This window comes from Pelophylax lessonae, assembly GCF_965119305.1.
Source record: "Pelophylax lessonae genome assembly, chromosome: 2".
Classification (NCBI taxonomy): domain Eukaryota; kingdom Metazoa; phylum Chordata; class Amphibia; order Anura; family Ranidae; genus Pelophylax; species Pelophylax lessonae.
Genome location: NC_138769.1, coordinates 610,336,441 through 610,349,414, shown reverse-complemented (window position 1 = coordinate 610,349,414; position 12,974 = coordinate 610,336,441). Strand labels below are relative to the sequence as shown.

Sequence of the window (12,974 nt, the reverse complement as noted above, 5' to 3'; positions counted from 1 at the left end):
TACTTTGTTTTCCTGTGCCTGCACAGAGCTGATTGGCGCGGTTGTGGTCACATGGGTTGGTAGGGAAGAAAAACATTGAAATGATAGACTTAATAAACATGTGAGCAATTTTTTTATATATTAAAGCCAAAAATCATGTTTACAATGGAGAAGGTACATTTTATTTCTGATTGACAGCCCCTGTCACACTTGTAAGCCACTTGCAATCCCACACATGTGGACAGATACAGGGGAGAGGGAGCACATGTCACTAATACTGGAGTCACCCCACAAGCCCATGAAAAGTCACTTCTAAAAGCGAAACAAGGTTACAGGGAACTGGGGGAGCATGCACACTGAGCGGCCAAGCAGAATCCAGAGGATTAGTTGCTACAGCATTGACACGAACAGAGAAGTGCATGGCAAAGGCAGGATCAATCAGGTAATTACTAATAATAAAAATGTGCATTGATTAAAGGTTAGGAAAACCGTTAGAGATCACAAAAGATTCGGGTTTACTGACACATTAGAGGCTGTCTGCTTTTCCAATTCCCTAAAGCCGGCCATAGATGGTTTGACTCTCGACCTGTTCAGCACGGGCTGGCTGAGATTCGAACCATAAATGAGTAGGCGATTGTATCCAAGTTGATCCATTGATCAATTTGGATAAAACAAGCATGCCAGATTTTTACATGTGATTATTGCGAGTGGCTATAGCTGCTAGCAATATTCACTGTGTTCTCTCGGCAGGGACGGCTCCCTGTGTCCCCCTACTGGGAGAACAAAATAACCCAGCGGGAGGCATTCCACCATCAACACTGACTGACTGTTGATGGGGGAATTTTGCAATTCTTTCATGAAACCCGTGGTCGCAGGAAAGATTGCATCTATGGCCTGCTTAACTCTTGTGATAAAAAAGATGCTAATTCTTCAGTTTAGCGTTCATGCTCTTCAATAATTTGTTTTTCAGAAATATTTCCAGCTTATTACTGTCCAATACGGTCTTGTAGATGACCATAAAACAAATGCATCCTAAGTGTACAATCCATAAGGCCTTTATAGTAATTAACACATTTTACAAAATAGTTGTTTTGGAGTGTACTTTTGTCTAAAAATACAGTTGGCATACAGTTTGGTGCTCCTCACTGAGGAATTTTAGGACCACAACAAGCCAAACAATCTTTTTGCCCAAGGCAAGGTTTCTTCTTGACCACTTCTAACTCTAGAATGTTTTCTCTCCTTCATGATTAGGGATGATCGAACTTTTCAAAAGTTCGGTTCGGCCAGAACATCCGAACTTTCCGAAAGTTCGCCCCGGATTTCAGAACCCCATTGAAATCAATTGGACCCGAACTTTGGTAATAAAAAAACACCATTTTGAAGCCCTAAAACCCAATAAATGCCCCTAAAAAGTGCCTAGGGTCCTGGGTCATACACCAGGGACTATTAATCACACAAAAAAAAGTTCTTAAAAATTGTCATTTTTGATGGAGCCAATTATTGAAAAAATTAAAAAAAATAAAATAAATTTCTTTGGATTTAGTATCTGGGGGTCTAAAGAGTGTACCTGAAGTTTCAGCTCTGTAGCATGTCCAGAAAAAAATCGTTTGTATTGGGTCACTTATAGAACGGGATAGTGGCTTCTCTCTTTTCACACCTTGCCGGTTTAGTAGCAATCATTTTTTGGGCATTTTTTGGGGTCTTTTGAGGCAGGCAAAACATCTGAACTTGTGTATACGGGCATATATACACATACTTGTATGTATGTATGTATGTATACACCTAGACATTTATAGGTGTGATAGTAGCAGAAATGTATGCTTGCGCTAATGAAATAATTAACACTAATATGGTTACGCTCCTATAACGCCTATATATGTGTAAGTGTAAAATGCATATAAGTATGTGTGTATATATACCACTATACACAAGTTCAGATGTTTTGCCTGCCTCCAAAGAACCCCAAAAAATGCCCAAAAAAAAGCTAGCGCCAAAAAACGCCCAGGTGTGTTGCAGGCATTTTTTTGGGGTTTTTGGAGGCAGGCAAAACATCTGAACTTGTGTATAGTGGTGTGTATATATACACACATACTTGTATGTATTTTACACTTAAACATATATAGGTGTTATAGGAGCGGAGCCATATTAGTGTTAATTATTTCATTAGCGCAAGCATATACTGTATTTTCTGGCGTATAAGACTACTTTTGAACCTCAAAAAAATCCCCTCAAAATGGGGGGTCGTCTTATACGCCGAGTATAATATCTCCAAGGTAACCCAAGTAGAAGTATTACCGGTAGATGAAAATTAGGGGAGTAGTCTTATACGCCGGAAAATACGGTATTTCTGCTACTATCACACCTATGTCTAGGTGTATATATACATAGAAGTATGTGTGTATAAACCCGTATACACAAGTTCAGATTTTTTGCCTGCCTCCAAAGAACCCAAAAAAATGCCCAAAAAACGCTAGCTCCAAAACAAAAACCCCAGGTGTGTTGTTGCAGGCATTTTTTGGGGGTTTTTGGAGGCAGGCAAAACATCTGAACTTGTGTATACGGGTATATATATACACATACTTATATGTATATATACACCTAGACATATATAGGTGTGATGGTAGCAGAAATATATGCTTGCGCTAATGAAATAATTAACACTAATATGGCTCCGCTCCTATAGCACCTATATATATATATATATATATATATATATATATATATATATATATATATATATATATATATATATATATATATATATATATATATATATATATATAAGTGTAAAATACATGTATGTGTGTGTGTATATATACCACTATACACAAGTTCAGATGTTTTGCCTGCCTCCAAAAATGGCTGTGTGTGTGTGTGTGTTCTGGCCACAATAGTGATGGAAAAGTTGTTTCAAGGGGACTAACACCTGGACTGTGGCATGCCGGAGGGGGATCCATGGCAAAACTCCCATGGAAAATTACGTAGTTGACGCAGAGTCGGGTTTTGATCCATAAAGGGCATAAATCACCTAACATTCCTAAATTGTTTGGAATAACATGCTTTAAAACATCCAGTGTGTGAATACGATCAGGTATGATGTTTTATCGGTCAAGTAGTGTAAGGGTTACGCCCGCTTCAGTGACAGACCAAACTCCCCGTTTAACAGTCAGTCAGTCCATTTGCACAACCGCAAACTCCCCATTTGCACAAGGTTGGATACCAAGCTAGCCATGTCCCGTTCCTTGTCCTCACTGACATCATTGAAGGTCTCTTCCTCCACCCAGCCACATACAACACCAAGGGTCACCGAAAGGTGAGAACAAGCCCCCTGGGACGCCTGCTGTGGCTGGTATTCCACCTCCTCAAAGCCACCTTCCTCCTCTGACTTCTCTTCTTCAGACTCCTCTCTGCATTGCCACAGGTCCAGCAATTGACAACGACAAGGCTGCTTCTGGTGGTGATGGGCAGTGGACCACAACTCTTCCTCTTCATGCTCATCTACAGCCTGATCCAGTACTCTTCGCAGGGCACGCTCCAGAAAAAACGCATATGGGATGAGGTCGATGATGTTGCCTTGGGTTCGACTGACCACCAGGGTTGTCACTTCCGCAAAAGGACGCATGAGCCTACAGCCATTGTTCATGAGCATTCAGTAACGCGGCCAAAAAATACCCAGCTCCGCAGAAAGAATGAAAGAAAATGAATGTTTTTTTCTATGAAAAATTATCCTGCAGATCGCTTTTGGTCTGTTCACAATGAAATGAAGCAACGACCTTATCTGGGGTGTGCCAACACACTCCTAGAGGTGATCACTTCATTGTGATACGCAAGCCCCTTCACCACGACAAGGTAACGATCACGAAGGGGAATTGACACATGTATGTGCCTTTTTTTTTTTTTTGTTTTTTTGCAGCCACAGTGTAGCACCAGAGGCCAGAAAAATTAGGCATGTACACATGCATGAAAAAGTAGGTATTGTTGCAGCTGCTGCTGTAGCAGCGGCCTGAAAAATTGAGGTTTTCAAGGCAGAAAGTGCACTAAAACATTGCGGCTTGAACCGTAGTTGGTGGCGGAGACGTCACGTAAGTCATCCGGCATGCAGAGAATGATTAAATACAGCAGCGTGTGGACCATTTTTAGCCCAAGGCATCTCAGTCATCACCAGGCCTTTTTTAGTCAAATGCATCCCCCACTGTCAGTCCCTTCGGGATCCATGCCTCATTCATCTTAATAAACGTGAGGTAATCAAGACTTTTTTGACCTAGGCGACTTCTCTTCTCAGTGACAATACCTCCTGCTGCGCTGAAGGTCCTTTCTGACAGCACACTTGAAGCGGGGCAGGCCAGAAGTTCAATGGCAAATTGGGATAGCTCAGGCCACAGGTCAAGCCTGCACACCCAGTAGTCAAGGGTTTCTTCGCTCCTCAGAGTGTCGATATCTGCAGTTAAGGCAAGGTAGTCTGCTACCTGTCGGTCGAGTCGTTCTCTGAGGGTGGACCCCGAAGGGCTGTGGCGATGCATAGGACTAAAAAAGCTCCGCATGTCCTCCATCAACAAGACGTCTGTAAAGCGTCCTGTCCTTGCCGGCGTGGTTGTGGTGGTAGGAGGATTACTTTCACCTCTTCCCCTGTTGGATTCCCGTTGTGCTGTGACATCACCCTTGTATGCTGTGTAAAGCATACTTTTCAACTTATTTTGTAGCTGCTGCATCCTTTGCGACTGCCGGTAATTGGGTAACATATCAGAGACTTTCTGCTTATACCGGGGGTCTAGTAGTGTGGCCACCCAGTACAGGTCATTCGCCTTCAGCCTTTTTATACAAGGGTCCCTCAACAGGCATGACAGCATGAAAGACCCCATTTGCACAAGGTTGGATGCCGAGCTACTCATGTCCAATTCCTCGTCCTCACTGATGTCATTGAAGGTGTGTTCTTCCCCCCCCCCCCCAGCCACGTACAACACCACGGGTACCAGATAGGTGACAACGAGCACCCTGGGATGCCTGCTGTGGTTGGTGTTCCTCCTCCTCAAAGCCACATTCCTCCTCTGACTCCTCTTCCTCACACTCCTCTTCCAGTGTTGCCGCAGGTCCAGTAAGCGATGGTAAGGCTGTTTCTGGTGGTGGTGACCACAACTCTTTCTCTTCCTCTTCACGCTCATCTACGGCCTGATCCAGCACTCTTCGCAGGGCACTCTCCAGGAAAAAAACATATGGGATGATGGTGCCTTCGGTGCGACTCACTAGGTTTGTCTCCTCCTCAAAAGGACGCATTAGCCTACAGGCATTGCGCATGAGCGTCCAGTAACGTGGCAAAAAAATACCCAGCTCCGCAGAGGCTGTCCTAGCACCCCGGTCATACAAATACTCGTTGACCGCTTTTTCTTGTTGGAGCAGGCGGTCGAACATTAGCAGTGTTGAATTCCAACGTGTCGGGCTGTCGCAAATCAAGCGCCTCACTGGCATGTTTCGCCGCTGAATATCTGCAAAGTGCGCCATGGCCGTGTAGGAACGCCTGAAATGGCCACACACCTTCCTGGCCTGCTTGAGGACGTCCTGTAAGCCTGGGTACTTCTGCACAAAACATTGCACAATCAGATTCAACACATGTGCCATGCACGGCACATGTGTCAACTTGCCCAAATTCAATGCCGCCAACAAATTGCTCCCGTTGTCACACACCACTTTGCCGATCTCCAGTTGGTGCGGGGTCAGCCACTGATCCACCTGTGCGTTCAGGGCGGACAGTAGTGCTGGTCCGGTGTGACTCTCTGCTTTCAGGCAAGTCAACCCCAAGACAGCGTGACACTGTCGTATCCGGCATGTGGAATAGCCCCTGGGGAGCTGGGGGGGTGCAGTTGGTGTGGAGCAAGACGCAACAGCAGAAGAGGACTCAGCCGAGGAGGTTAGCAAAGAGGATGGAGTAGGAGGAGTAGAGGAGGTGGCAGCAGGCCTGCCTGCAAGTCGTGGCGGTGTCACCAACTCCTCTGCAGCAGAGCCACGCATTCCATGCTTGGCAGCCGCCAGCAGGTTTACCCAATGCGCAGTGTAAGTTATATACCTGCCCTGACCGTGCTTTGCAGACCAGCTATCAGTGGTCAGATGGACCCTTGCCCCAACACTGTGTGCCAGATGTGACATGATTTCCTTTTCCACAATAGAGTACAGGTTGGGGATTGCCTTTTGTGAAAAATAATTTCGGCCGGGTACCTTCCACTGCGGTGTCCCAATAGCGACAAATTTTTTGAAGGCCTCAGACTCCACCAGCTTGTATGGTAAAAGCTGGCGGGCTAAGAGTTCCGACAAGCCAGCTGTCAGACGCTGGGCAAGGGGGTGACTCTGAGATTGGCTTCTTACGCTCAAACATTTCCTTGACAGACACCTGACTGTGGGCAGGTGACCCAACAGGAACTGCTGAAGGTGAGGGGCGGGTTGTTGATAGGGGGCATGGAGGACAGCAGTGGTTGACGTGGCTGAAGATGCTGGACCAGGAGGAGGATGGTGGCTTTCAGTTTGTGGGCTGCTTTTACTCATGTGTTGATCCCATAGGCGTTTGTGATGTGAGATCATGTGCCTTCGCAAAGCAGTTGTACCTAGGTGGGTGTTGGACTTCCCACGACTCAGTTTCTTTTGGCACAGGTTACAAATGGCATCGCTGATATCAGAGGCACACACAAAAAAAATGCCACACTGCTGAGCTTTGCAAGGACGGCATTCTGGTGGTGGCAACAGCTTGCGTTGATTGGCGTGCTGTCTGGCTGACCCCGGGTGCCGAATCTACATGCTGTCTGAATGCGCCACTAGCTTCTTGCGATGACCTCCTCCCCCCTGCTTCCAACTCGTCTCCTCCTCCTCTGTCTCCCCATCTGAACTTTCCCCCTCTTCTTCTGCTCTTCGAGCAGGCACCCAGGTGACATCCACAGACACATCGTCATCAGCCGCTTCACTTGACAACTCAGCAAAGGCAGCAGCAGCAGGTACAACATCATCATCACAATGTACGTCCATGTGTATAATGCTGCCTGACTGAGACATATCCCCGTTATCTACATCCTCTGGCACTAATAGTTGCGCATCACTTATTTCTTCCAACTGATGTGAAAATAACTCCTCTGACGGATCAAGTGAAGCGGCTGTGGTGCTAGTGTTGGTGGTGGTGCTGGCGAGTGGTAAATTGAGAGGTGCCCGAAGCTGAGCTGGAGGAGGATGGTGCATTAAGGTTCCGAGCGGAAGCTGTAGACGATTGGGTGTCCTGTGTAAGCCAGTCAACTCTGGCCTCAGAATTTTTTGAGTTCAGGGTCTGTGGTGGCCTCTGAACACTGGGCATTATTCTAGGGCCTAAGGAAATCACAGCACCACGACCACGACGGCCCTTGCGGGGTGGCCTGCCTCTGCCTGTCATTTTTTTTTTTTTTAAATGTGTTGTACTATGAGTGCAAGGTGCTGTGCCACCCTATAGGAGTGTTGGGCAGTGGGTACAGTACACTCTGTGGACCTGACAGTCACTGGCACCCAGGCAACTGCAATTAAAAAAAATATATATTTTTTTTTACTTTGCAAGCTGCTGTGCCACCTTATATATCGGTGGTGGGTGGGCAGTGGCACAGTACACTCTCTGTGGACCTGACAGCAGTCACTGGCACCCAGGCAACTGCAATTAAAAAATATATATATATTTTTTTACTTTGCAAGCTGCTGTGCCACCTTATATATCAGTGGTGGGTGGGCAGTGGCACAGTACACTCTCTGTGGACCTGACAGCAGTCACTGGCACCCAGGCAACTGCAATAATTGTTTTTTTTTCAATTTGCAACAAGATGCTGTGCCACCGTATATATATCAGTGGTGGGCAGTGCACTGCAGTGGGTACAGTGAACTCTGTGGACCTGACACAGCACTCACTGCAATTATGACAGAGGAAAAAAATATTTTTTAATGTGCCACCCGAAATGAGTGTGGTGTGCACACAGTACAGTCTGTGGTAGGTCTGGCCTCTCACACACAGTGGGCAGGCAACTGCAGTGTGTGTGTGTATGTATGTGTGTATGTGTATGTATGTGTATATATATATGTATATGTATGTATATATATATGTATATGTATGTATATGTATGTATATATATGTATATATGTATATATATATGTATATATATATATATATGTATATGTGTATATATATGTATATGTATATGTATATATATATATATATATATATATATATATATATATATGTATATATATGTGTATATATATATGTATATATATATGTATGTATATATATATATATATATATATATGTATATATATATAAAAAATCCTTGATTACCAGCCCTTAAAAGGGCTTTTGGGGACGCTAGTCCTTACAGCAGTAGTGGACCAAGAACACTGCAAGACCAGGAACACTGACTAATGTCCCTAGCTTAAGAGCAGCAGCTCTCCCTACTCTCACTACACACACTGCTTCAGAATGATCTAAGATGGATGCTGCCCTTGCTTATTTATAGGAGGTGGGAGGGAGGTATGCTGATTGGCTGGAAATGTGCCTGCTGACTGTAAAGTTCAGGGTCAAAGTTTGCCTCAATGATGTATTATGGGGGGCGGACCGAACATCGCATATGTTCGCCCGCAGCGGCGAACGCGAACATGCTAAGTTTGCCGGGAACTGTCCGCCGGCGAACAGTTCTGTACATCTCTAGTGATAGGAGCGTAACTATATTGGTGTTAATTATTTCATTAGCGCAAGTAGTGTTTTCTGCTCCTTTCACACCTATATATGTGCAGGTATATATATATACATACATGGGTGTGTATATATACCCCCTATACACATGTTCAGATGTCATGCCTGACTCCAAACATGTCCTCAAAAAATCCCTATAAACGCCTGCAGCCAAAAAGCAGGCTGACCGGCGAGAAGCCATATTAGTGCACCGAATGTGACTTAAGAGAAACTATCTTTTCTCTATAGCGGTCACCCTGATATGGAAGGGTTTGGTCACCCTGCCATAGCAGTCAGTGTCAGTTCACCCTACACTACATTACGGTCACCCTGGCACCTAACACTTTCCCTACAGAAACTAAATTTCTCAAGTCCTCCTCCAGGACGGTCACATGAGATGGCTCCTCCTCCTACAGGAAACACAAGCACAGTTACGTTTAAAAGGCCGCCCCACAGGCTGCCCCACAGTTCTTGTTTCCTGTCCTGCTTGCATAAGCATGGTCCTTAACATCCCCTGTTTTTTGTTTTCAATTCCCCTATCCTGGGCAGGCGTCCTGGGATACCTCCTCCTTCCACCGGCCTGAGCCGATAAGAATATCTGGCGGGCAGGTGCCAGCAATGGGGGCGAGGGAGGAGGACTTCCTAAGGGGGAGGAGGGGGTCGTGTGAGCTCAGAAGATACCCTCTCCTCTCTCTAAAGGGGCAGATGTGCGGCTGGAGACCTGAGGGCAGGTAGATTCCAGAAACCTGCCTTAAGCTTACCTTGCCCCGGGTGGGACCGAGGAGAAGCCGACCAAGAAGGGACCATGGCGGCCAGCCGGAGGCCGCGCTGAGCCGCTTGCCATACCCTTCGGAAGTGTCATCCTCACGCTGGGCTCCCGATGGAGTCTCCAAGTGTGTGCTGTAGCAGCCAGCGTCGCCGCTGGCTCGGCGGAAATGACGCAACTAAGATGGCGCCGCCACCGGAAGTGGGGCGGCGGCCATATTGGATGTGGGCAAATGCGCCGGGAAGCGCCGGAAAAGCGACAGCGAGGTCTCGGCGGGAAATTCAATTATAAAAGGTGCCAGTTCACATAAACAATCGGGCTACACTAGGCTACATTCAGCTGCTGCAAGATTCCTTCCCTCCAGGCGGTCCTAATGTCGGAGGACCAGTCCCTGCTACCAGAGGCTGTTGCTTGCGGCCCCAGCATGAGTATGGTAAGTGGAGGGAAGAGGAGGGGAAGGGTGCAACCCCATCACCCACTCCCCCACCACCCCTCGGAGAAAAGGGGGGGGAATCTCAAGGGCCCTTTGGGCCCGGGAAAAGGGGGTGTAAAAAGGGAAGGGAGAACACACACCCCAGGGACGGGCGATAATTGGCTTTGTGTCTCTTTTTTTCTTTCTCGATCTACAGCCCAAACCCGCAGAAGCTACAGACATGTCTGTTAAACCAAAGAAAAAGCACTGCCGCATCTGCGGGACAACAATACCAACGGATTCAGACAAACTACTGTGCCAAAAGTGCATTAAGAAAGTTGTCAGCGAAGAATCCAAGCCACTAGGGAAGGATTTCTTCGATTTCAAAAAAGTCACGTCCACTCTAAAATCGCTAGTCATCCATAGAAGGGATGAAAAGAGCAGACCAACCATCCACGTCAGGATACCGCACGAAAACGGCAAGGATTCAAACGATCGCCAGGCTAATGGAAGAATCCTCAGAATCAGACTCCCAAGAAGAGGAAGGAGAACTCCTGGGAGGAGACAGCTCAGACTCAGAAGAGCATGACAGCGAGGTACAGGAAAAAGTGACCAGACACCTATTCCCAACGGAAGAGACGGAGGAACTACTGAAAGCAATATATGTAACAGAAGACCTACAAGAAGAGGAAGAACCAAGATCGGTAAGAGACCAACTATATAGAGGCCTACAGGTTCCGAAGACACGTACCTGTCCGGTCCACCAATCCCTGAAAGGGATTATTAAGGAGTGGGAATGTCCCGAAAATAAGCTTTTCTTCCCTAAAGCAATGAAAAAGAGATTCCCCTTTGAGGAATCAGTAGGAGTTTGGTCCAAATGCCCAAAAATTGACGCACCTCTAGCCAAAGTGTCAAAGAAGTCGGACTTGTCTTTTAAAGACATGGGCCACTTAAAAGATCCGATGGATAAGATCGATGTGACACTTCGGAGGGCTTATGAGGCGGGGGCAGCATCTTTTCAGCCAAATATGGCAAATACCTGCGTGGCTAGGAATGTGTCCTTCTGGCTGGAACAGCTAAGGGGACAGTTGGAAAAGGTCCCAGGGAGCGAAGAGGCACAGGATTCCCTCCTTGATAGAGGAAGGGGTGGCCTATATGGCAGATGCAGCAGCGGAAGAGGTACAAATAGCAGCCCGAACCACTGGTCTAGTAAACTCCGCCAGAAGAGCCCTCTGGCTCAAAACATGGGAAGGCGACTACGCATCTAGAAATAAGCTGTGCAGTATCCCTTTTGACGGGAAGCTACTCTTCGGCCAGGAACTGGACAAGGTCCTGGAAAGATCGGCGGACAAATCAAAAGGATTCCCCGCTAAAAAGGGAAAAACAGAAGAGATTTTTTCGCCGCTCGAGAGGCGATACAGTCCAAGGGAGGAAAACCAAATACCCAGAGGAAGTGGGTATACAATAAGGGCAAGGGTAGACCAAACAACCCCTTCCCCAATAATAGCAGCAATGTCAGCAAGCCCCAGTGACGCCAGACGGCCGGTAGGGGGGAAACTGAGATTCTTCTACCCCAAATGGGAAGAATTCTGCACCAACCGTTTCATAGTACATATCCTCAAGGAAGGTTACAAGATAGAATTCGTGACAACTCCCCCTCACAAATTTCGGGTAACCTCTCTACCAAGAACCTCACCAGCAAAAGAAGCTTGGGAAACACCATATCGAACCTATTGCAGGAGGAGGTAATAAAGGAAATACCCTTATCACACCAAGGGGAAGGGTTCTTTTCCAGAGTCTTTTTAAGACTAAAACCATCAGGCAAACATCGCCTAATCCTAAATCTCAAGGACCTCAACCGAAAAGTAAGGTACAGGAGGTTCAAGATGGAATCCATCTTCTCAGTGAGAACACTACTTCCCGAAGATGCTTTCCTAGTAACCCTAGATCTCCAAGATGCCTATTTACATGTGCCAATACACATAAGACATCAAAAGTTCCTAAGGTTCGCAACCAAATTGGGGTCACAGATACGCCTATTCCAGTTCCAGGCACTTCCATTCGGAATCTCCTCGGCACCGAGAATCTTTACCAAGATTATGGCGGAGGTAGTCCAGGACCTTCGAGTAAGAGGGGTCCAGATAATTCCCTACCTAGACGACTTCCTGATATATGGCAAATCGGAAGCAGAAGCGTTGGAAAATCTCAGAACAGAGGATTTCCTCACATCACTAGGGTGGGTGATCAACACCCAGAAATCCAACAGAATCCCTTCACAGGAGACAGTGTTCCTAGGTTATCGAATCAACAGTGACACAAAAAATCCTGTTACCAGAGAACAAGATTGTGAAGCTCAAAGAAGCTACGAGACGCCTAATAGTTACGCCGTATATCAAGAAGAGACACTATGGTGGTCCTGGGCCTCATGTCAGCAGCCATCCCAGCAGTACAGTAGGCTCAGCTACACATGAGACCTCTACAGAGACATCTCTTGAGTCACTGGAATGGGAAGACCTCAGAACTGGACGGTCTAATATCGATTCCACCAACCGTAAAAAAGTCACTAACCTGGTGGCTAAAGGAAGACTCCCTATCTCAAGGGATACTCTGGATGTTTACAGTACAGGTCAGGATAATGACGGATGCAAGCCTTTTCGGCTGGGGAGCCCACATAGGACATCAGGTGAGACAGGGAACCTGGTGCCGATCTGGGGAAGAAGTGTCCTCAAATATGAGGGAACTGGCGGCCGTAAGAGAGGCTCTGGTAGGATTCCAAGAAGAGACAAAAGGAAAACATGTCCAAATTCGGTCGGACAACGTGACGACAGTCTCTTATATCAACCACCGAGGTGGTACACGCTCAAAGCACCTGATGAGAATAGCGCAAGACATCCTATCAGAGGCGGAAGCAAACCTTTTATCCCTTTCGGCAGTGCACATAAAGGGATCAACAAATGTGCTGGCAGATCTACTGAGCCGGAAGCACCTGGACCCAGTGGAGTGGGAGCTAAATCAACAGGTTTTCAACTGGCTGGTACAGAGGTGGGGCACACCGGAGGTGGGACCTTTCTGCCACAGAAAGCAACAGAAAAGTAAGGACG

General features: G+C 46.7%; 1 protein-coding gene across 1 annotated transcript in view; it reads left to right on the top strand.

Moving 5' to 3' along the window:
- Window positions 1-12,974, top strand: part of LOC309548493 (polyunsaturated fatty acid lipoxygenase ALOX8-like) — a gene marked incomplete at its 5' end in the record, with an annotated part of 109,245 nt that overhangs the window by 24,130 nt on the left and 72,141 nt on the right. The window lies entirely within an intron of this gene.